We start from the raw sequence: 24,352 nt of genomic DNA, 5'->3' as shown, positions 1-24,352 counted from the left end.
AAATAACTATGATGCTCCCCAATTTGCCCACTGAGGATTAATTTTACAGCCATTTCTGGGGAGAAGTGGCTCACTTCTATAATGTTAAAGCCAGAAAGATGAGGGATCTAATGATAAAATAACCACAAATTTCCACTCACCTATCAGTAACTGCAAATTTCCAACTACAGCAACAAAATGCATACCCATTCATGTGTGGTGGGTCTGAGTAGGACAGGAGCATATATCCTGAAATCAGGTGTGCTTCATTCTAAGAAAATAAGAAATGTACAAAAATACAAGCTTTGAAAGATTCATTATTAAAAATCACCAAGATTAATATTAAAGAAAAATAACACAAGTTGAAACAAGCTCAGCATATGTGTAGCATTACACAGTAGTATATTACATGATTAAAAACAGAGCAACTATCATTTACCAAGTGCTTCACATGTGAGCTTTTCCCTAAGGAGTTTGCATACATTGTATCTTTTCATCATCATAGTCATGTCATGAAGTAGAATTTTTCATCTTTCCTTCACAGTTCAGGAAACTGAGCTTAAAGAGGTTAAGGATGTTTGATCAAACAGATAAAGCTGGGATCAAATGCAAATCCACCTGAATCAAAGCCTGGGTGCTTAATGAATGTCCTATAGGCCAGAGCAAGAGCTTTTCTTAGGACATCAAAAATGTTATTCAATGTAGAAATATTTAAACTGTTCACATACCAGAAATGTCATTCATGAAATGATTCTGGGGCAGGCGTTCTCTGATGTATGCTCTGGAACCAGATTTCATTCCAGCAGTATTGATACATTAGAGAACAATGTGAGCACCACTAAAATTTCACTTTTGTTTCTGTACAGTTTCATCCATGAGAAGCACTCTGTGAACACAGGGGACTGCACCCAGGTAAACTCAGCACAAGGGAGCCTATAGACTGCACACCTTTCCCACACCTGTGTGTCACCTCAGTTCACTTGCCAGCACCTTGAGTCACAACCACCCGCATCTGACTTTCCATCTGATTTCAGAGAATCTTTCTTTTACCACTTTGCAGTAACTCATGAACGGCAACCCTTTCCACACGTACTTCCATAAGCAAACTTCAGGTCTTCTCCAAAGTAAGGGGCCATATTTATTATCCTAACCATCTACTCCTTAACCATTTAGCACATGTTAACTTTCATTTTTGTTAAGTTCCTGCTTCTTTAATATGTCCCTGATGATGTATTTGATTGCTGTGCCCTGATGCCATTTTTCTCCTAAGCCTCATGGATTTTAATGTGTGATTTTGCACAACATGGTGATTTAGGAATACACAAATAGCCTTATAGCAGAACTGGCCATATACTGCTTCTTGAATAAATTATATTCCATGGCCTTGGGTCTTTTTTTTTTTTTCTTTCTTTCCCAAAGGAGTTGACTACTGTTTTTTAAAAAATGGGAGGAACTGGGGTTATTCAGTCGGTTAGGCATCAGGCTCTTGACTTTGACTCAGGTCATGATCTTGGGGTCCTGAGATGGAACCTCAGGTTCTGCGCTCAGTAGGGAATCTGCTAGAGGAGTTCTCTCCCTCTTCCTTTGTCCCCCAACCCTGCACTTACTCACACACACTCTCTCTCTCTCTCTAAAATAAATAAATGCGTCTTTAAGAAAGAAACTTAACCAAGTAAATTTGAAGATCTAATTGGCTTTGATAAAGGATGTGATAACCAGGGAACATGCCATCCAACAATGTAGAGAGGAGCTCCAAGGAGTTGCACAAAATGAAAATTTTTTATAGATAGAAGAATGGGGCAAGAATGTTATTGGTAAAAGGAAAGGCTTATTCCAAATGAGGTGTTTTCTACGGGGAAAAAAACAAAGCATCTTATCATGCAGGATGGAAAGAACCCAGGTGACACACTCATTGTTGCAGACAGAAAAAAATAAAAATCCTGACTGACTGAAGATTGCATTTGCCGAGAGGATAAAACTGCAATTAATTGGATATTAAGCCCAGTTTAGGAACTCAGTATAAGTGACACCGTATTGGCCTGCAATTTTCTTTTTTTACCACTATCCTTAGTCAACAGAACAGCTTCAGTGTGGGATTAAGAACAAAAAGCATCAGTAATCATAACACTTTTATTTTGTTGATAAACGGTAAGTAAACAGCACATGAAACCAATTGTTACTGATGTCTATGAAAACTAGAGCCTTACTGGAATCGGTGAAAGATGCTGTTTCTAAAACTCCACAATATTTCTCTCCTGGTTTGTCAAACTTTTAATGTAATTGTTTATTTTAAAATGCCAACACTGACGTTTTTATTGAAAACCTGTTTGTTTAAAAAATAACACAGCTGTTGGTCATATGGTAAGTGTTCCATGAGGCAGAATGAAGAAAACGTGCTAAGATTACATTCAACCTGCTCAAGATGACTATTCCTCCAGGTTAGAAATAAAGTTTATTATTTCTTTTTTGGTGTGCAAATGTCTGATATGATTTATCTATGTCTATTTTATGGAAGGTCAAATTCTGAAAATACTCACAGTTCATTTGCCTATCGAGATGAGAATGAAACTTTGTATTCAGAGCAAGAAAAATGTACTCAAAACAAGAAAACAATTTGCACAATTTCAGCCTCTGTCAGATGATCCTTGTGTCTTTTAGCTTAATATACCCATAATAGGTAGGGGTGAACTTTGAAATATCTAATAACGGTTATGGTAGAGGCACTGACCAGTCAGAATGGATATCTGCCGCATAAAAAAATTGTGTAATGCTGGTATATATGAATGGATGTCATCCTCACTGGCAGAAGGGAAAGGGAAACATATTATTTTCCTATCAGGTGCCAGGCTTCAAATAAATACATGAGAACAACCACGGCATATTAAAATCATTCATTTCTTTACTACATTCTAAGTTGGGGTTTGCATGTGAGTGCATGTGTGCACGTGGACACGCGCACGTGCATGTGTGTGTGTGTTTGGATTTTTCAGGGATAATTTTTTTATTCTTCTTAGTATATCCAGCAGGAAGCAATGTCCTGACCTAAATAATGTTTAGAAATGCAAAAATAGCCAAATCAGCAAATACCATTGGCTGGATGCTCACTCTTTAATCAGAACTGGGTTAGGTGTTTCAAATACATATTCTCTAATTCCTCTATTTGTGATTATTCCCATTTCATAGATAATAAAACTGAGGCTTCAAAAGTTTCATTGTCTTGACTTGGGCCACAGTGTCAGACAAAGATTTAAACCAATGTAAGTCTATTCCCAGATCCTTTTATTTCATATGCCCAGTATGGTGCAAATGCATTTCATTTTGGTTGGATTAAATTAAATCTCTTCATCTCAAACTGACCTTCACAAAATCTACATTAGGGCTGTTTCTTAGATCAAGGGAAATTATTCCAAGGTTGCCATCTAACACACATAGAGAATGGAAACATGAAGAGACAAAAATATCTTTGTTTTCAAATTGATTTACATATCAAAGCTTTTTGGAGAAAGTTGGAATAAACAGTTCAGTTTCTGGAAACTTATTTAAATCAACTTTCACATTCCTTGGAGAAGTTAACCACAACATTTTGAGGAGAATGTATAAGCATCTCAAGTTGGCACAAGATCCATTCACTTTACTGTGGCTAAACATGGCACCCATTTTTTCCTCATGACCTCACCAGAATCATGGTGGCTCACACTGCACAACTTCCTCATTTTAAGTCTGTCATTCATCCTAGCTTTTTTTTTTGTTGTTTTTCTTGCCTGGAGACTTTAAACGTTTAAACCTATTGAATTTATTCTGTGGACAATGTGCCAGATACAGCTGTTTCACATATGATCTTTTTGAAGTCACATTTCTTAAACTAAGCCATTAACCTTGAATAACATAGAAAAGAGAAAAAAAAGTGAATAAGCAGTTTCAAAATAAAGTCTACGCGGAGGTGGCTTTGTGTGATAGTGTAAAAAGCAATCTTTTAACCCAGAATCCTAGAGTAGTCCCATGGCCACTGCTTCCTCTATTGGCAAAATCCCAATTCTGAATGAATTTGTTATCTACTTTTTCCACACTAGAACCAGAACCACCATATTTGGCATGAAATAAATTAATACACAACCAGACTTCTTAAATATGATTTCTTGGACATAAACCTCAGATCTGTGCTACATGATGCCCAGGAGCCCTACGATGTCTCTCTAGTGGGCTCACTTTATCCTGCCTTCAAGTAACAATTTCTTATCTTTTCAAGCCCTAAGACCTTGGCAGATAATCTTGCTTTATATTGTAAATCATATTCATCAGATTGAAACTCCTCTCTCTTCTTGCTATTTACACTGGAGTCCAGCTTCCCCTTTTTCCTTTCTGTTATAATGCATCAAGTGTCCTTCCTATTGCATAACCCATTTGTCTGCTTGTGGTATAGATGTCATGCCTTCCACTTTCCAAGAAACTCTCCTACTCACTTTCCTACATCATTGATCTCTTACTTTCTACTGGTTATTCCATTGCCTTTTTTTTTTTTCTTATTGTATTATGTTAGTCATCATACAGTACATCATTAGTTTTTGATGAAGTGTTCCATGATTCATTGTTTATGTATAACACCCAGTGCTCCATGCAATCCATGCCCTCCTTAATATCCATCACCAGACTCACCCATCACCCCCCTTCCAAAATTCTCCATTTGTTTTCCAGAGTCCATAGTCTCTCATGGCTCATCTCCCTTTCCTAGAAAGTCTCCTTTTTAAATACCCTACATTGATCCCCAAATCTTTCCCTTGGTATTTTATCTTCGAAACTACATTGTGGTCAAACTGTCAGAGCTATCCAGATACATTGATTAATTCCCACACTTATTCTCTCCTTGGTGCAATTCAGTGAGGTTCCCATCTTCTGAGAGTCACTAAAAACTGTTCCTGAATTCCATTACTTCTTTCTGAAAAGGATTTATTATGTTTTATTTATATTTATTAAGTCATGTACATTTATTTAAATTTCTCTATAGTTGGTCTATATAAGTCCCACTAGGATGTGTTGACTAAATCTCCCCGTTCACTATATTATATCCCAGAACCAAGGGCTGTGCCTATACATAAATATTTGTTGAATAAATAAATAAAATAGCTGCATTGGAGAATGTCATACCATTTATGGAATGTCATTCCATAAAATCATTCCATTTATGGAATATCATTCCATAAAATATTCCATTTTAATATAAGATGATATTTAGGATGCATTCATTTCGAAGAGGAGAAAATGTAAATCCGTGTGTTTTAAAAACTATTTTCGTTATCATAAATATGCCACCTAAATGTTATTTTGTGAAGTTTGGGGATATTTTAATCTATTTCATTTTTTAATTTAATTGTGAAGCTAAGATTAATACAGTGAAATTCTATACCACCAAAATGTATTATCAGTGTTTGTGATATCATGAAATGATTTCAGATCTGTGAGGTTCTCTAATAAAAAATACAAAGACCTATAATTCACTTTTCCTTAGTTAATACACACCCTCAGCCTCCATGCCATCTTTTTCTGGACTTAAAGCCTAAATTTTAGTATATGTGCTGCTGAAGTGAGCACTTAAAGCCTGAATTTTAAATTTATTTCAACATAATTTCATTTGTAAATATACAGCAGCTCTATCCAGAACAAAAATAACCACATAGATAATTTAAAATTCTCTAGTAGCTACATTAAGTTTGTTAAAAAAAAAGTGAAATTACCTTAATGAAATATTTTATTTAACACAATATGTGCAAAATATTATTTCAGATTATTAAAATATAAATTTACTAATGAGATATTTTACATCTTATTTTTCATACCAAGTCTTAAAAACCCAATGAGTATTCTATATGCACAACACTTTTCTCCATCTGGATGCTAAATTTTTGTCTGAAATATCTATTTGAATTTAGATTTCATAAAATTTGCAGTTGAAAAAGTGGATTCATGTGTCCAAGTCATTCCAAACATGATTTAAAGTTTTCCATTAACTGAATTAAGTATTGTTTTAAAATTTTAATTAATTATATTAAATTAAAAATTCAGATCTTCAGTCAGACTAAACACATTTCAAATGTTCCACAGTCACATGTGATTAGGGGCCGCTGCTTTAGATAACACAGATACAAGAGAAAAATGGAGCACAATTGGATTTCTTTCCCCATGAAAGCTTATATCCAAATGAATTATTTTAGATTTAAAATATCCATCAGCTATTTTAAGTGTATATGTGTGTGCGTGAACAAACAGGTAAAATGCATGCTCTAATTGTCTGACCTATAGCAACACTCAAGTGATAGATTTTATTCCTCTATTTTAAATAATTTTTATTGAGCTTGACAGTAATCCTATTTAGTAGTGATGGCAAGTCTTAACCTAGTTTTATACAGTAATTATCCAAAATCCAGAGAATAAAGTTGCCTCAAAATGTCCACCCACATTTCTTTGCAAAGTCATCCAATGGGGTAAGAAGGAAGGCTAGAACTCAAATCCTCTGCATTCCCACTCACTATTACATCTAGAGATCCTGAATTCCATATCCACATGTGTTCCTCAAGGATTTGCTTGGTTCCACTATGTACCTATTGCAGTGGTGGACATTAAAGAAAAACAGTTTGAAATTTTATTGGGGAAACTTACATATATGACTTGGACCATTGCAAAAGTACTTTTTTATTAATTTCATTTTTCCCTTGATTTATTAGGGGAAAAATCATTGGAAAAGTTAGGCTTAAAAATACTCTCTCATTAATGAAAGATATTTTAAAATACTTCTTGTGGGGAAAAATCCAGTCTAGGAAAAGAATGCTTTATATATACCTGAATTGGCAAAAATTATATAAGTCTTTAAAATTTCAGGAATTTATTGGCTTATAGGTCCAGGGCTATAAAATGGCATAAAATTATGTATTATTGTTTTTTTGGAATAGGAAATAGGAGTGTGGTAACCACCATGGAAAATTAATACACAGGGAGATTCAGGATGGGGCTGTTTTAAGAAATGTGTAAGAAATACTCAGATGACAAATGCTTTCAATCAAGTTTTATTAAATTCCTACCAAATATTTTGACTTCCCCCCCAAACATCTGATTCTAAATTTCAGCTATTTATACAAGAAGTCTAAACATATCAATAAAAGATATCTTGTGAAAGCTCTAGCTAAGCTTAGTAATAGAAATATATTTTTGGCTTTTGGAAGACTCCCATTTCTCATTTGTTATGTATGTGAAGAAAGAGAAGGGGCTCAAAACAGACTATCTCTGAGAAGGAAATATAGAATGACTCCTCAAGTTTGGAATAGAGCGGAATTTTTCAGGAATGGTTGGCAGGAGGGTGACTAACCAATGAAATACTCATTGAATACTTGAAAGATAATTAAAGGTGAAAGATCATTTAAAATTTTTTCAATGATGTTGCTCTGGGTTATGACTTACATCCTTTTTAAGGTTCTTTGAAAGAGGTAACTGAGCACAAGAAGCCTTTAAAGAATAGTCTTTTGGATTGTACTACTTTGACTATTTCAGACTGAGCCAAAGCTAAGTGGGGGCCATAATTTATATTTGCTCAGTTTACATTTTGGAGGACACGGTTGATGATCTCAAACCTAAAGTGTCCAGATGCAACTTAAAATCTTTACTGTACAGCTGAGCCAAGTAGGCGTCCCTTCCAACAGCGGGACTGTTGAGCTACTCAGGTAACAGAGCAGGAATCAGTCAGACAGGAGCTGCTATAGTTCTTAAGAAGAGATGTCAAAGTCACAGAGACAAAGTGCAGATGACACGAGAATAGAAAGAGGATTTTTGTAGAGAAAAAAAGGAGGCTTATGTGGTATTATGTGGGTTTACCTCACTGATGAAATCTTAAAACCCTCTCACGAAACTGTGTATTGTAAATGAGGCAACCTCCTGGACACGTGCTTTCTTAAAGAATCATAGGCTCCTTGGACGGAAAGAAGTGGTCAACGGCTGACTTGTTAGGATTCGTTAAATCTTCTTCCAGACATCGCCAACAAAGAGCAGACATTCTTCTCTACTGCTTCTTGGAGAACTTGTGATTCATTAAGTTTTTTGCAAGCCATGATAGGGTATAATCCCTAATAGAAACTAAAGCAATCCAGTGGATCAAGAGTCATTGTTGAAACCATGCCCCGTACGGTTAATGAGATTGAAACCAGCAGAAAGTTCAAAGCTTGATTTTCAGAGACATGTTTCTTCCTAATCAGCTATTGTCTTTTTGGACCCCACTAAAAAAACCCACTAGCTATTTCTGCAGAAGCCTAGACTCAAGGTCAACTGATGGGCTTCCTGCCTGTGAACAAGCACCACCCTGGCATTCCTTATCAGATAAGGAGCCCAAGACACTATCCAATTTACACTGGCTCTTGGAACAAACCCGTAGCCCCTTCCCTTGTCCTAAAATAACCTCCTGATGTGAGGGACTACATTTTGCCTCGTTGCCATGTTAAGTATCCACCCCAAAGTGTATATGAGATGTGTGTTAAATATGTTTGCTCAAAGCTCCTGCTCTGTCTCCTTATAAATGGTCACTAGTTACCCCTCCCTTTTAATCAATCTGTATGTATTCTCAGCCCCTATGAGAACAAAAACTTGTTCTCTCCCCATTTCAGGAAGGCAGAGTTGAGGCTCATCATCCCCTCTTCTCATTTGTCAGCCTCTGGAATAAATTCTTCCTTTGCTACAAACATACTTTCTCAGTGATCAGCTTTAGTGCATCAGGCAGATAGACTTGGGTTTAGTTACAATGTGATCACCTTACAAGAAGTCAGCAAGAAAAGGCTGATTATTAGTATTTAATATTACCACTCCTAGTGCAGGCATTTTCAGTGTTTACCTATGATGGATTGGGAGATAACCCAAAGGAAGGGAGTATATAATTGTTATCCTCAGCACCAACAGCCTTCAAGTTACACTAACTTTGTGCTTTTAAGTTTTTTTAGCTTTACAATTTTCAAATAAAATTGTATGATGAAATCTAATATATAAAATAGATCAAAGGAAACCTGCTCCCTGATTAAAGTGGGAGTGGGAAACTTTGCCTACTCAGCCCCCACACTGCCCCTTTCTCTTTTGCAGCATGAGCCCCGAGGCACCTCCAAAAACTGCTTTAGGACCCAGGCTAAGTGCATAAAATCACAGCTCTAAACCATTCCCTTTCAATTTCCTGGATCCCAGCCAGTTGGTGCCAAATTATTAGGTGGAATCGTAACTTCTCATTTAAAAGACTTACCTTCTGCAAAAGAACACATTTTCATTTTATTATTTTGCTACTTTTAATAATTAAATATCTTCAATAATCATAAGAGCACACAATTACTGAGTGTCTGCTATATGCCGGCCATCACCTTCTAAAGTCTGACATTATCTCATTTAATCTTCACTGCAACCTATAAAATCAGTATTATTATTATTATTATTATTTTTTAATTTTCCAGTTTTCCCGAAGAAACTGAGCATGAGAGAGATTAAGGAGTTAATGCAAGGGAGTACCTGGCTGACTCAATCTGTTAAGTGTCTGACTTTGGCTCAGGTCATGATGTAGGGGTCCTGGGATTCAGTCCCATGTTGGGCTCCACGTTCAGTGGGGAGTCTGCTTCTTTATCTCCCTTTACACTTCTCCCTGTTCATGTGTGCATGCACTCTCTCAATGAATAAATAAAATTTGGGGGGGGATACCTGGTTGGCTCAGTGAGTTAAGCTTCTGTCTTCAGCTCAGGTCATGATCCCAGGGTCCTGGGATTGAGCTCCACATCAGGCTCATTTCCTAGCAGGGAGGTTGCTTCTCCCTGTCCCTCTGCTGCTCTCCCTTGCTTGTGCTCTCTCTCTCTCTCTCTCAAATAAATAAATAAAATCTCTAAGTAAGTATGTAAGTAAATAAATTAATTAATTAAAATAAATTTTAAAAAAAATTTAAGAAATTTATGCAAACATATGCAACTAGTGGGGTCATAACTCAGTCAGAGTTTCGAATGAAGGTCTTTGGAATTCCAGCATCCTCTTCTACAGCCATTAGCTATTGCTTGCTGCCTTTGTCCTAACTTGATACTTTAGGGTAGTCCTTTCTAATTTCAAAATTAGGAGTACCATCCATTCCCCCTATGCTGCTATTTTCTCACCATTTTCATCCTCATATATTAAAGTTGACTCTTGAAAATCAATTAGTAACATCCTCTGGATATGTCCTTGGAGTTTCTTAAAGACCACTCGTCTCTGAATGGTACCTTAGCATGTCGGTGCTTGCAGATTTGTGTGAATGGCTGCCATGTATCATCATTCACATGCAGCATCTGTGATCTTTACCAGCTTCCCTGGGAAAAACTATGTCCATTTATGGACTTTCTGCAGCCCTAGCAAAGTTTGCTAATCAGGTGCAGGCTGGACTCCTTTCTGCCAAAATGGAAGCAGGGTTTGTGAGTTCTCTGCATTCCTCAGACTCACTGGAGGGTGCACCTGGTCTTAGTTAATTGGGTGAAGGAGTTTTGCCTGTAAGGTGAAAGGAATTAGTGACAGGTTTCCTATTCTCAACCCCCTGAGGTGGGATAAAAAGCTTGACTGGCTACCCCATTTTACAAGACCAATTGGGGAAAGACATAATTAAGGGAAATTCGGTGTGGCATGAAGCTTTTCCCTTGTTTGGGGATGATAAAAGTCAAGAAACACAACTTTAGATAAACGCTGGGTTAGTTGGCTTTATTTTTAATATTTATTTAGCAAGCAGTAGAGACAATCAACTAGATCATTAAGCCATTGGGCTATAAATTTGCCATTATGTGATTTAGCTGAGTGATGTTGGATAGGTCTTATAAAGTTTATTGGAGTTCAAGAAAGGAAACCATCACACCTGGCTAGCTCTGACATAAGGGAAAGTGCCTTGTGGGAGTTGGTTAGACCTTCTAATATGATCAATGGCCTGATGTTACCTAGCATAAAGAAATAAAAGACTTGACTTGAAAAGTGCATTAATTCTTTTGGGCTATTTAGTATAATTTAATGCACCATATAGTGCCCGGGGGTATTGAAAGAGTTAAACTCCCCAGACAAAATGAAGAATTACTCTCTTTTTCCTGGAAATATCAGGCCCATATGTATAGAGAGAACTTTATTAGCAAGGGTATTAAAATTGGTTTCACTGTAAGCGATTTTCCGAGGTTCCATTTCTGTGCCATCTGTCCTTTTTTTCCTTACCAGTAAAAGCAATAAAATGTACATGTTCACTAAAAAGAAAGGAATTGAGTTTTATGACATTCAAGGGACATTAAAATTCCTTTCTCTTGTAAAATATGTCTTGATCTTTCAGAATATTATTTTAACAACAGATTTCTAATATATCTATAGCAAATTATTCATATTTTGTATTAATTGTCACATAGGCAAACTGGGTAAAAACCAGGAACAAAACAAACCCCAAGCGATGTAAGCAATCATTGCCACTGAGAATAGAAACAGTGGATGTAGTTTTGATATAGAAATGAGAATCACCACAAATGACACATGAAATAGGGCTATCCTCGCCTTCATGCTTGCCTCATTTTTTTTCAAAAGACATTTAAATTAATAGGTATTGGTTCTTTTACAGAAATGCCCCTAACTTCCTGGCCTTGGATCTGATCACAATAGACTACCTTTGGTAAAAAAGAAAAGAAATATTCAATCAACCATGCCCATTAGCATCAATTTTTGTTAACAAAATGTCCTCTCTCCCCAGTGCAGGCCAACTGGGGCTCTTACCTACCCCTCTTGTCTATGCTTTTGCCTGCACTTAAGTTTCTTTTATGGAATGTTTTCTGGGACTTGTTTAACCTTCAAACTAATAGCACTAACCACTTTAAACCAAACCAGAGTTTTCAATTATAATTTAACACCCAAATCAATGGCCTCTGGATTTATAAAAGAATCATATTAAATACTGCCATGAAGGAATTTGGCCGAAATGAAGAAAGAAAACCAAATGACCATTTAGTTAGTGCTGGAGTTTTGATTGTTACGTAATATAAATATGGCAGGACCTAAAATCTTTTGGGCTGGAATAATATATCATTCTGTGATGGTAATAATATTCTGAACTGAACTTGCTTTAATGCACTGATCCCCATTCATTTTGCAAAGAAATAAAGAGTGTTATGCATGTTATTCAGCAGGAGAAAAGTCTAGTACAGGAAGCTTAACTTCCCTTCCTGAAGATGTTCTTTGAGTAAGAAACGAGTCTAGGATAGAGCTTAAAATAACATACTATTGATTTTTCTGGGCCATTAGATCACAAGTATTTCATTCAACTGCAGGTTTCACACCTTGCCAGAATGCAGTGGCACCTTGTCTCTATGAGCCTTTATGGTTTTTAAAGTCCTTTCTTGTCCATTATCTAATTTGATCTTCAGAACATCCCTGTGTGCTAGTTGGTTTCTCTGAACTTCGGTTTTCTCCATCCTAAAATGAGGATGTGTGGTTTACCCAAGCTTGAAACTGGTCAGCCACAGAGCACATTCACAGGTCCAGAAACGGACCTTTCCTCTGTACCGTAGCCTTTGTTAGAACAATGAAACTGAAAATGTCTCTTGATTTGTTAAAATAATACTTAGAAATAGCATACACACACACACACACACACACACACACACACACACACACATTAACTGACAGGGTAACACGTGACTTTTGCTAAAGATAGGGAGAATACAGAAAATAAAAGGAATCATCATCCTCATATGCTTCCAACAAGGTAAAAAATACTAACATTTTCTTTCCAATCTCTCACCTGTGTATTTGTGGCATAGCTGGCATGTTGTGTTTTTATTTTTGTGTTCTGATTACTTCCACTGGCATTGCAACACAAATGTAATACTATGATAATAAAAACTCGATCTATTTCATTTTCATGGTGACTTAGTAACAACAACCACATGCTTCAACCCCTATGTCACTTTTCTCTATTTTCTGTTTATTGCTATATAGAAAAGTTTTGAGTCGAGTAGGATAAGTGAACACCTTTGTTCCTAGAGTATTAATTTAATGTGGGTTACTCAGACTTTTCTCTCAAGAAAAGTTAGCTTTGCCAATTAAATGCCATTAAAATTCTAGTTTACAAATTAAAAAAGAATAATAAGCAATGTTTTAAAAGATGTGGCTTTTAGAGAAATGCTCCTAATTTCTAGCAGTGGAGTCCTTGGACCCTGATAGCTTGCATTCAAATCCCAATGCTCGCTCTTACTCTTGTTAAAGTGAAGAACCTTAACCAGAATGCTTAACTACCTTGATCTTCAGTTTCTTCATGTTTAAAATGATGATAATAATATAGATCACAGAGCCATTGCTTTGACGTTTACAAGTCAAAAAGGTTGCAGCACTTAGAATAAGCTGAAATATATCAAGCAGTCAATAAATACTACAAATTATCTACAAACCCAGCACATATACCGACACATATGATATGCGTGTTGTATCATGTATACAACCCCATGCCATAGTGTTTGCTATTGAAGTAGGAGGTTAAAAGAGGTGTTTCTTAAAAAAAAAAAAAAAAAAAGACAGAAAGAAAAAAAGATGTTTCTTCTGAGCCTCAGGTGATAAAATAATATGCCAAGAAAATGCTAAAGGAATGTACAAATAGAGGAGGTAAAACAATTGATATTTAATATCAGATCTCTCTGATGCCAAATTTCCACATTATCTGGTCATGGATCTCTATTTTGCTCCATTGGTGAATATTTTTTTTCTCTGTTCCATTACCATAGTCTTAATTTTAATAAATGTATTATGGATTAATAATCAGTTAATATTTCATCCACCCTGTCCCACTTCAGGATTTTCTTGGCCGTTCTTGGACCACTGCATTTCCATATCAGAGTTAGAATTAACATATCAAATTTCATTAAAAATACATGAAAATACTGACATTTTGCTTGGAATTATACTTGTCAATAGACCAATTTGGATAAGTTTGAAATATTTCTGATAATAGGCTTCCAATAGATTAACAAGTACATAGTTTTTCTATAATGTCTTTCAATACAATATTCCAATATCACCACAAAAGTCTTGCACAACTTCTTTATTCTCAAGAAAACTTTGTATTTTTGCAATTTTAGTGACGCCTTTTCCAGAAGTTAATTTATGGAATGGACTTTACTTCTATACTCTGGTGTTTGAGAAAACTTGATAAACTCTGAATAATTGAATTGTATTTCTACTTAAAAATTGTATCCTTTTTTTTTTTTCTTTTTTATTTTTTTTCCATTTTATTTATTTTTTCAGTGTAACAGTATTCATTCTTTTTGCACAACACCCAGTGCTCCATGCAAAACGTGCCCTCCCCATTACCCACCACCTGTTCCCCCAACCTCCCACCCCTGACCCTTCAAAACCCTCAGGTTGTTTTTCAGAGTCCATAGTCTCTTATGGTTCGCCTCCCCTCCCCAATGTATCCTTTATACATAGGGGCCATGCTATAATTTCACTTACAATGCTTCTAACCTTCAATTATGTTCCTTGTTTTATTGTATTGGTCAGACTTTCTAGTAAAATATGGGAGGATAATGATTCTGAAATACATTCTTCTCTTATTCTCAATCTTAAAGATGATGCTGTCAAAGATTGATCATTAACATACCCATCACCACTGAGCTGCAGACTCTTTTCTTGGGTTAAGAAGATTCACTTAGGGGCGCCTGGGTGGCTCAGTGGGTTAAGCCTCTACCTTCAGCTCAGGTCATGATCTCAGGGTCCTGGAATCAAGCCCCACATCAGGGTCCCTGCTCAGGGAGACTGCTTCGCCCTCTCTCTCTGCCTGCCTCTCTGCCTACTTGTGATCTCTCTCTATGTCAAATAAATAAACAAAATCTATATTAAAAAAAAAAAAAAAGAAGAAGGTTCACTTATTTTTTTCTGAGATATTTTAACATGAAGGAAACTTGAATTTTACTGGACTTTGCTATTCATTTAGGTGATCATACATTTTTTCTTTAATCATTTTTAGTAAATTAGTTTAATAAATTGTCCTCTGTTAAATTTATCTCTTTTTCATTCCTTGGATAAAGTCAACTTGGTCATGGTAAATTATAATTTTTAAGTATTCCCATGATAAAATCACTACTATTTTACTATTTTCCAGGATTGTTTTATCAATGTCTTGAGGGTTTGGCTTTTAATTTTTCTTTCATTTCTTGTTTTGTGAGTTTAAGTAACTATGTTATCCTAACTTCAAAGAAGTAAGTAGTCATTCTTCTCTATTGTGGAATAGTTCTTGTACAAGTTAAAATACCTGTTCTGTAAATGTTTGGTAGACATCATCATTTTGGGCATAGATACCCTCAAAAATGTGGCGATCCCTTTTCCTTTGTTGTTTTTTAATTTTGTTTTGTTGATGGGAAAATATCTACTTTTTAAAACACTGTAGGATTTTCAGATTTCCCAACTTTTTTTTTTTAATTTAGATTTCAGTGACTTAGATTTGGCAACTTAGATAAAATTATTCATCTTAATCTGATTTTTAGAATTTCAAATGGAAATTTGTTCTTCATATTCTTTCTTTCTTTCTTTCTTTTTAGATTTTATTTATTTATTTGAGAGAGACAGAGAGAGAACATGAGCCAGAGAGAGAGGCAGAGGGAAAGGAAGAAACGGGCTCCCCATGTAAGGGTCTATTTAGCCAGAGCAATTCCATCCCATTAAGCAGGATTTTGTTGTTTATGCAGTAAAGCTTAAACTCACCCTGCCCCCCCCCCCCAGGGGACATACTTAAAAGCAAGTCCTGGAAAGTAGTCCCAGGTAACAAAGCCCAAATACAAGGGTGGGTCAGGCCAGGTGGAGACATCCAATCAGTGGGGTGCACATACTGTCTATTTAGCTACCAAGGAGTGTGGGCTCCGCCCTTTGGGCACCAATTCTGACCAAGGTGATAGGCTAGTTCAAATATCTACTATAGGGTAAATTGCAATTCAATTGGTCACTTGTGTGTGACCTAGCATGACTGGGCAGCTTTCTCTGTGTGTTGTAAACTTGTGTGTGGCCAGGCTCAACCACATGGCCTTTGCCCTTTCAAAGTTAGTCGGCAAGGCAGAGAGGGGTCGCCCTCTCTGTAAGAGGTGGCCCGACCAGTTGGTTTGATTCTCGTGCTTGGCACAAAATAAAACTTTGCTTGACCTTCGCTTTGTATCAGTCTTGCTCCTTTGATTACGGACCCAACCCCCCATTGAGCACAAAGGACTCAGGGCTAGATCCCAAGACCCCCTGGATCATGACCTGAGCTGAAGGTAGACCTTTAAGAGACTGAGCCTCCAGGAACCCCCTCTCATTATCTTTTCAATGACTGCATCTCCTACAGCTATACCTTCATCCTCTTTCAAATGATTCTTTTGTTCCCTTGCCTTTTTTTTTTTAATTGATAATGATAGGGATAAACTGGTAAATATTAGTCTTCAAAGAATCAACTTTTGGTTCCATTGAGCTACTCTATTTCATATTTGTTTTATTTCATTAGCTTCTCCTCTTTTTCTAGCTATCATTTTCTTACAAAATTTTACCTAATTTTCATTTTGGCCAGAAGTTTAACCAATGTTATATAAATACAAGTCTGGAGAGACTATTAAGAACAATTTATGTCACCTGTTATTATTAACCAGAAAACCAAAGTAAATCTACAAGATGTTTTTCCATAGGTATATAAACAAATTACATTGCTTAATAAATTTTTTTTTATTTATTAATTACTTTAAGTTATTACCTAAATGTGACAAGTACATTTAGAGGTGCAAGAGAAAAAGACACAGCCTCTGATGTAAAGGGACTGATAATCTTGACCTGTAATTTCCTCTGACTAAGTGCCATATCCCACTTTCGGAAGTCACATTGAATGAATGGTCCTGGGTTAGGGTGAGTCTTCTCACACATTGATTGAGGCTTCTCATGTCTTGCTTTCCTGGTAACCTTTTTGATCTATTTGTCTGGCAGAGTTTCAGCTCCCTTAAAAGCAGCCCCATACTTGAGTATGTTAAAGGTGGTCACTAGTCCCTTCTACTTTACCCACTTGTTTGGCAAAAATTCACAGGCTTCATGTAAATCTTAAACCAAAACTCAAATGATATCTGCAGTAATATATATTGGTTGTTTTTATTTTTTTCTGCATCAATAGTCAACTTCAATATGCTTACTTCTAACACTTCCTTAATTTTCTTTTGCTTAGTAATTTTGATATACAAATAACTTGCCTTGGATGTTATACATCTATTAAAAAAAACTAAACATCTTTTTAATTTAGATACGATGATAAACTTCTTAATTTTCGCTAAAAATTCTCCTTAAGTGTAGAAGACACTCAAATAATCCCTTTGCATGTTTACTGTTCATTTGCACGTATATGTATGTATTTCTCATCTTAGTTTTCTTCTGGAAGCAGAAGTAAAAACATCCAGTGGAAGAATTCACTGTGGAATGTCAGCCCCGGCTGTGAATGCTAGAATATATGTGATAAAGCCAATCCTTTAGAACGCACTCACTTCTTCCAACTAACTCCAGAGCATTCCTTCTGTGATAAATGTGGGAACACTTTCATGGGCCAGCTTTTAACAACAGAAGAATGTGCCTTACTGTCTGCACTAATGCAAGCACTTAATATAATCCTATGAATTTATAAGTATCATTTTGTTGACTGCCAAAGACATTTCATATCCTTGGACAAGTGGATTGTCATACTTTGAATCCAGATTCCTCCTCTAAATCAATATAGTAATGGGTGTGGTATTCAGGAAACCCAATGCCCGGTGGAAAGAAGTTGAAATTAATAATAAACTGAAAGCTGCTTAAAGGTGAAAAATGGAAATGTCCTTATAAAAGATAAATACAGATCTCATGATATCATATGTGAAGAAAATACATCTTTCTTTCTTGTCTTTTTTTTTTTTTTTTTTTTTTTTTTTTGCAAATAGAAAGCATTTGTCACAACAGCTTTGTTTTTCTTGGTGTCCATGTCTTTAGTAATCACTTTCCACTCTAGATCAAAGAGAGAAAAGAAGAGAAAAGAAAAGTAAAAATTAATTAATTTGTTTCCGTGATTTGTTTTCAAGGGGGTGAAATTATTTTTGATAACAGACATGCTAAAGTAGACTTGTTATTTTTGAATTTTCAAAAATTTAAGTTCTCCTCTGTTAATCTGAGAACTAAAATTTTCACAGAGCTTTGTTGGATTTGGGGTGTACCTGTCAGGGTGGGGGCATGTTCCTGTCTCACTACTGCTCACATCTCTTTTCTTTTTCTTTCAAAGTGTTGAGGTTACAAGGGGACCGATACAGTCATACAAAGAAAAAATTATAATAATAAAATATGTAATAGGAACCAGGAACTTGGAACTCTCTAACAGCTTGAACTTTTTACCCTTCTAACACTGTTTTTTTTTTTTTCCTTCTTTCCCAAGATGTCAATCCATTTATTAATCACACTAAGTCCTCTGAGGATTATTTTTAAAAGATGTGTGAGTGTATCTGTGTGTTGTCATTTCCGATGGAATGAATTGGATAGGCTGAAGGCCTGCTGAGAAAGCAAGTGAAAACAAAATTATATGTCACTAAAATTTAAAATTTAGATTTATCCTTTTTTTTTTTAACTCTCTTCCTCATTTACTAGTTAGTTTGCTCATAATCTGCCCCTTACTCAGAATGCCTTTTGGCATGATCATCACTACTTTATACTTGGCATACTGACCTCTGTCCATGCCAGACAAGAGGATGAATGATATGACTATACGAAGAGAGAAATACCCCTGCATAGCACCTAAACATGCAGTTCCATGGAACATTTGACAAAGGAACACATGCCGTTGTCCTGTCTTAATGTATGCACTGGACTATTGCTTGATCACATTATGAATCTGATGCTTCCTTCCTTTCTTACAGCTCTCCCTTTAATAGAAGGTATCATCCTACTTCTTACCCAACATTCATTATAGAAACCCAGTGCTTGAATGAGCCTCTTCTTCTCCCTCCCATCTTCAGACCCATTGTCCTCTCTCATGATACTCACACCAGTAGGATGAATTCACTATTCCTATTAAGAAATTCGTAGGATTAGAGTGTGGATGCTTGTAATTTAAAAATTTGTATATTTTGTAATTTGGGGATTTTAGCTACTTCTTCTTGATTTTCTCTCCTTTATTGTGGTCATTTGAGACTTCAAATGGTAATTCTCATATGTGATTTTTCTTTAATTTAAGGATATTTAAATCCCCAACTTTCTCCAAGACATTTTGGAGCATTATTTTTTGACCTGGATGATACCTGTAATGTCTTACTTATTTTGGAAACTAGCAAATTTAAATACAATGACAATCTTGGGTCCAACATATAGATTACATTTGTAAATGTGATAAAAGTTATCACAAATTTTGTCCTTATGATGTTTCCAATAATTTTCATAGTAAACAAAAACAAAACTTTTCAAAACAAACAAAAGTTATCACAAACCTCTTTAAAAGATTTGTCCTTATGACATTTCCAATAATTTTCATAGTAAACACTTCTGTGTTTCCTTTTGGCATATTTTTTTCTTTTTTTTATTGAAGTATAATTAACATTCTTAGTTATATTATCGTTATACTTAGTGTTATATTATTTTCAGGTGTACAATATAACAATTCCACAATTCTATACATTACTCAGTGCTCATCACAAGTGCACTCTTAATCCCCTTCACATGTTTTACCCATCCCTCACCCACCTTCCCTCCGGTAACCACCAGTTTGTTCTCTGTAGTTAAGAGTCTTTTTTGTTTGTCTCTTTTTCTTTCATTTATTTTGTTTCTTAAATTCCACACATGAGTGAAATCATGTGGTATTTTTCTTTTGCCGACTTGTTTCACTTAGCATTATACCCTCTGGATCCATCCACTTTGCAAATGACAAGATTTCATTCTTTATTTGATACTCTCAATTTAATTGAAATAAAACATAATTAAGTTTTAGAGCGAGGAAACATTTTTTAGAAAATAATATGTTCTCAAGAATACTGGATAATCTCAGGGAGCTCCATCACAATAAATCAATAACAGTATCATATTTCACATGCAATAAAGCTTTTTTTATTTTAACTTTTATATTTTTTTCTTTTGGTGTTACTGGTATAAATGATTTAACCTTTAGTTGGCCCTCAGTTTCAATCATGGTTTAGACCATAGTAAAACTAGTTTACCTTCAAAGGTATAAAACACTTAACTATCTTCCAACAATTATACAACTAGCATATTAGGAAAGTATCATTTAAGTAAATTAAACTACAGTCATAAATTGATAAAAATTAAAATAATGGTCTACAAATTACCAGAAGCTATAGTACACAAGAAGTATTATCAAATTTGCTAAATTTAAAGCATATTCATTTTGTTGTTTTTTAAATTGCTGAAGATATTTAATTTATTATAGTTTAATTATTTTAACTTCTTGACTATATTAATTAATAAACAAATCTTCAGATGTCAGCTGTAGTTCTATGCACCATATGATGGTACATAGTTGGTTCATATGATGAACCAGATGGTACATCTGATGGTTCATATGATCCCCAATTGTGATATTAGTGCCAGTTACTTTAAAGAGTCTCGTCTTATTTTGACAATTAGAAGTATAATTTTTATCTGATTTCCAGGGAAGCAATTTAATACAAGAGTGAGGTGATGAAAGTTAAATATCAAATCTTGAAACCAAGAGTGTTGATGTGTTGAACTCTTTAAAGCAATCTAATCTGAAATCAAATGTGATATCATAAGAATACGACAGCAGATCAAACTAGAAAATATTCAAACTCAATGTTCAAGGTAGTTTTTATTTTATTTTATCTTCTATTTCGATAAATAATGAGAATAAAGTAACTAATTACTTCAGGAATACTTCTATTACATGGCATTGAGATTTCTTTTCCAAATCTTCTGCATGAAACTGTTCTCTTAAGACTATGAACATATCTTGGGACTGATGGTCACTAACTAGATTCTTCACTTCCCTTGCCTGCTCTCTGTTCAAACAGAGAAACGTAAAATGTAACTGAGGGTATTAACATTGGCTTTAATATGGCTATTTAGGCTGTGGATTTCCAGTCATTGTTTTCCTCCACACTAGTTTTATAATTTGGAGATTATTGCATAAAATTAAAGACTCTTTAAACATACATGAATATACTTTGCATGTCTGCATGAAAAGAGAATAGAGATCACCAGATATGCTTTCATATGTTTCAACACCTATGTTCTGTCATTTCATTTATTTTTTCTTCAGGTAGGCCTCAATCAATTGAAGAGAAGGTAATGCAGCTAACAAATGTTAAGGACATAACTGTGTCATTGTGCATAGTCAAGTTTACCCAAAATACTCATAAAAATATTATAGAAAAGTAGGTTGGGGTTAAATAATCAACTACTTTGAGTTCTAAGGTAAAGATCCAGGATTTTACTCTGTTGGTAATAGAATACTGTCATAGATATATGATTACAGTATTTTTCTTCTGCTATATAAATTGTGTTTTCCTATGTACTATGAGAAAATGATACAAAAGTCACTGAAGACATGGCATATTACTTCAATGAGCTTGCTATCTGGTTTAGAAGAAAAGAAAAATACTAAATACTGAAAACATATCAGTAATCAGTAATAACATAGTAAATAACAATCTATGGGATAAGGAAATGAGACAATGTTCTTTTCCATATAGACATGATATTTCCAAGTTAAATGTTTTTTCAAAATAAGAAAAATCCTCCAAATCTACAAATTCCTTGAAATAATGATAAACTTTAGTAAGATAATCAGATAAAAAATATCATTCAAAAATAAAAAAAAATAAATTTTACCTCTACTTGAGCAAAATTTATATAATAAAGAAATGATGTAATTTTAAGAAATATGTAATGAAAAATCCACTTATCATTTGCCAAAGAACCAAACTGTATTTGGAACAAACCTAACATAACAATTCAGCACTAAATAAAACTACAAAAATGTATTTAAATCTACTAAAGAATTAATAGAGACATGTGGATACCATTTTTATAGATAAAAAATAAAATATGATAAAGATGGAAATCCTTGTTTTTTGACAGATGGAAATCACAAGTAGGCAGAGAAAGAGGAGGAAGCAGGCTCCCCGCTGAGCAGAGAGCCCAATGCGGGGCTTGATACCAGGACCCTGAAGCTTTAACCCACTGAGCCACCCAGGTGCCCCTTGTTTTTTGATCTATAGAATCAATGTAATTCCAAATAGAATGCCAATAAATTTATTAGGTCAGTTTTAAATAATATATGGAAGTGCAAAAGCAAAGAATAGTTAATACTTATAGAATTATAGGGAAATATAAGAGATTTTATTTTATTATATTACAAGATGTATTATTACAAAGTTATAGTATTTTACAATGTCTGGTTTTGGATGATATAAACAATCCAATCAATAAATAGAGCAGGGAGCCTCAAAATAGAGCCCACATACATACTAAAACCTGAAGCCTAAAACAAGTGTTATTGTAGATCTTAAAGAACAAATTGTTTAATAAAAATTGATAGACAAATCAAATAGGCATGTGATAAAATATAACCAAAATCTGTATCATAAATAAAATTTTCAACATAAGCATGAAAAACAAAGTTTAAAAATTTAGAAAAAAAAATATGTATGAATTTGTGGCATACAATGAATAAAACTTAGAGAAAATAATGAGTATAATTGTTAATTAAAGTTAGGACCCTGAGTGTATCAAACAGACTACCAAGTGAATAAAAAAAAATTTACATATTTAGAGCAGTTACATGAAAAACATAATTAACAAAAAAATTAATATTCAGAATTTAGGACATTTTTTGCATGTCAATAACAACAACAAAAAAACCCAAATAACCCAATAGAAAAATAAGCAAAAATAGAGTAGTTATTTCACAGAAAAAGTATCAAATGTCAATTTGTATATAAACATCTCATCAGTTTACTAGATATCATTTTATAGTATCCCAGTTCAAATTTTCCAGTTCGCAAAAATTAAAGTCTGAAAATTCTGAACAATTCTATATTTGACAATATAGTGCAATGCACATCCCTAAGCTGCTGATGGTAATACTGGAAACAAGAAAAGAAAAGGAAAAAAGAATTAGCTCGTAAATTTGAAAATGTGTATGTGCAGCAACTAAACTTTGCCGTAGATAAAGTCAACCACTTATATTAGGACATGTGGGAAAGAATGTTCTTAGGAGCATTGTTATAATTAAAAAAAAAAAAAAGAAAACAGGAGAAAAACAAATGGCCACCAAAATTAATGTGGATTAATAAATTATAGTATATTCACTCAGTAGAATATGTTAAAGCAGTGAAAATAAATAAACCAGAGCTTTATATAAAAACATGCATAGACCTTTCAAACAAATCATTGAATAGGAAAAAAAAAGATATTATAGAAGAATAACCACAATCTGGTTTCATTTGTATAAACCAAAAGGAAGTTAGTGTCTTTTCTAGAAAAATATACAGAATTACAAAACACCCCTGGAGCACTGTCTCCCAACAGAATTTCATATCATTGTCTGGGATTCTTATATTGAAATATGGATGCTGAAATATTATAATTTTCATATTTAAAAAATGAGTCCATTGGGGCGCCTGGGTGGCTCAGTGGTTTAAGCCGCTGCCTTCGGCTCGGGTCATGATCTCAGGGTCCTGGGATCGAGTCCCACGTCCGGCTCTCTGCTCTGAAGGGAGCCTGCTTTCCTCTCACCCTCTCTCCTCTCACTCTCTCTGCCTGCCTCTCTGCCTACTTGTGATCTCTCTCTGTCAAATAAATAAATAAAATCTTAAAAAAAAAAAAAGCAGGACTAAACAATATGGTGGGGTTGGATTAAATGGAGTAACTGGGGTGAGAAGGAACACATAGGTACTATAGAATTAGAAATACTTGCATATTTAATTTGAGGGTTTATTTTTAAAATTTTAGTATTTTGTATCAAAATTCATATATATAGGAATATATATATGAATCAAAATTCATATATATGTGTATATATATATACATGAATATATATATGACATAAAATTTCTCCTTTGTTCCAAATTATGCTAATATAAATTTCAGAATTACATATGTACAGATGGGTATTAATGTTATATAATGCTAGTCTGTTACTAGCTGTGTGACTACAAGAGGATACACAATATTTAGAAGGAAAAAAGTCATATTACTTCCTGTACTGTTTTATAAGTAATAATTACATAATGCATATAGAACAGTGCTTTGAATATAATAAATACTCAGCTTCAAGTATCAAATTTTTAAAAATATTGTATTTATTAGAGGGAGAGAGAGAGAGCATGCACAAGTGGGAGAAGGGGCAGAG

The sequence above is a fragment of the Meles meles genome, chromosome 6 (assembly GCF_922984935.1).
Source record: "Meles meles chromosome 6, mMelMel3.1 paternal haplotype, whole genome shotgun sequence".
Taxonomy (NCBI): Eukaryota; Metazoa; Chordata; class Mammalia; order Carnivora; family Mustelidae; genus Meles; species Meles meles.
Note: the sequence above shows the minus strand (reverse complement) of the source record.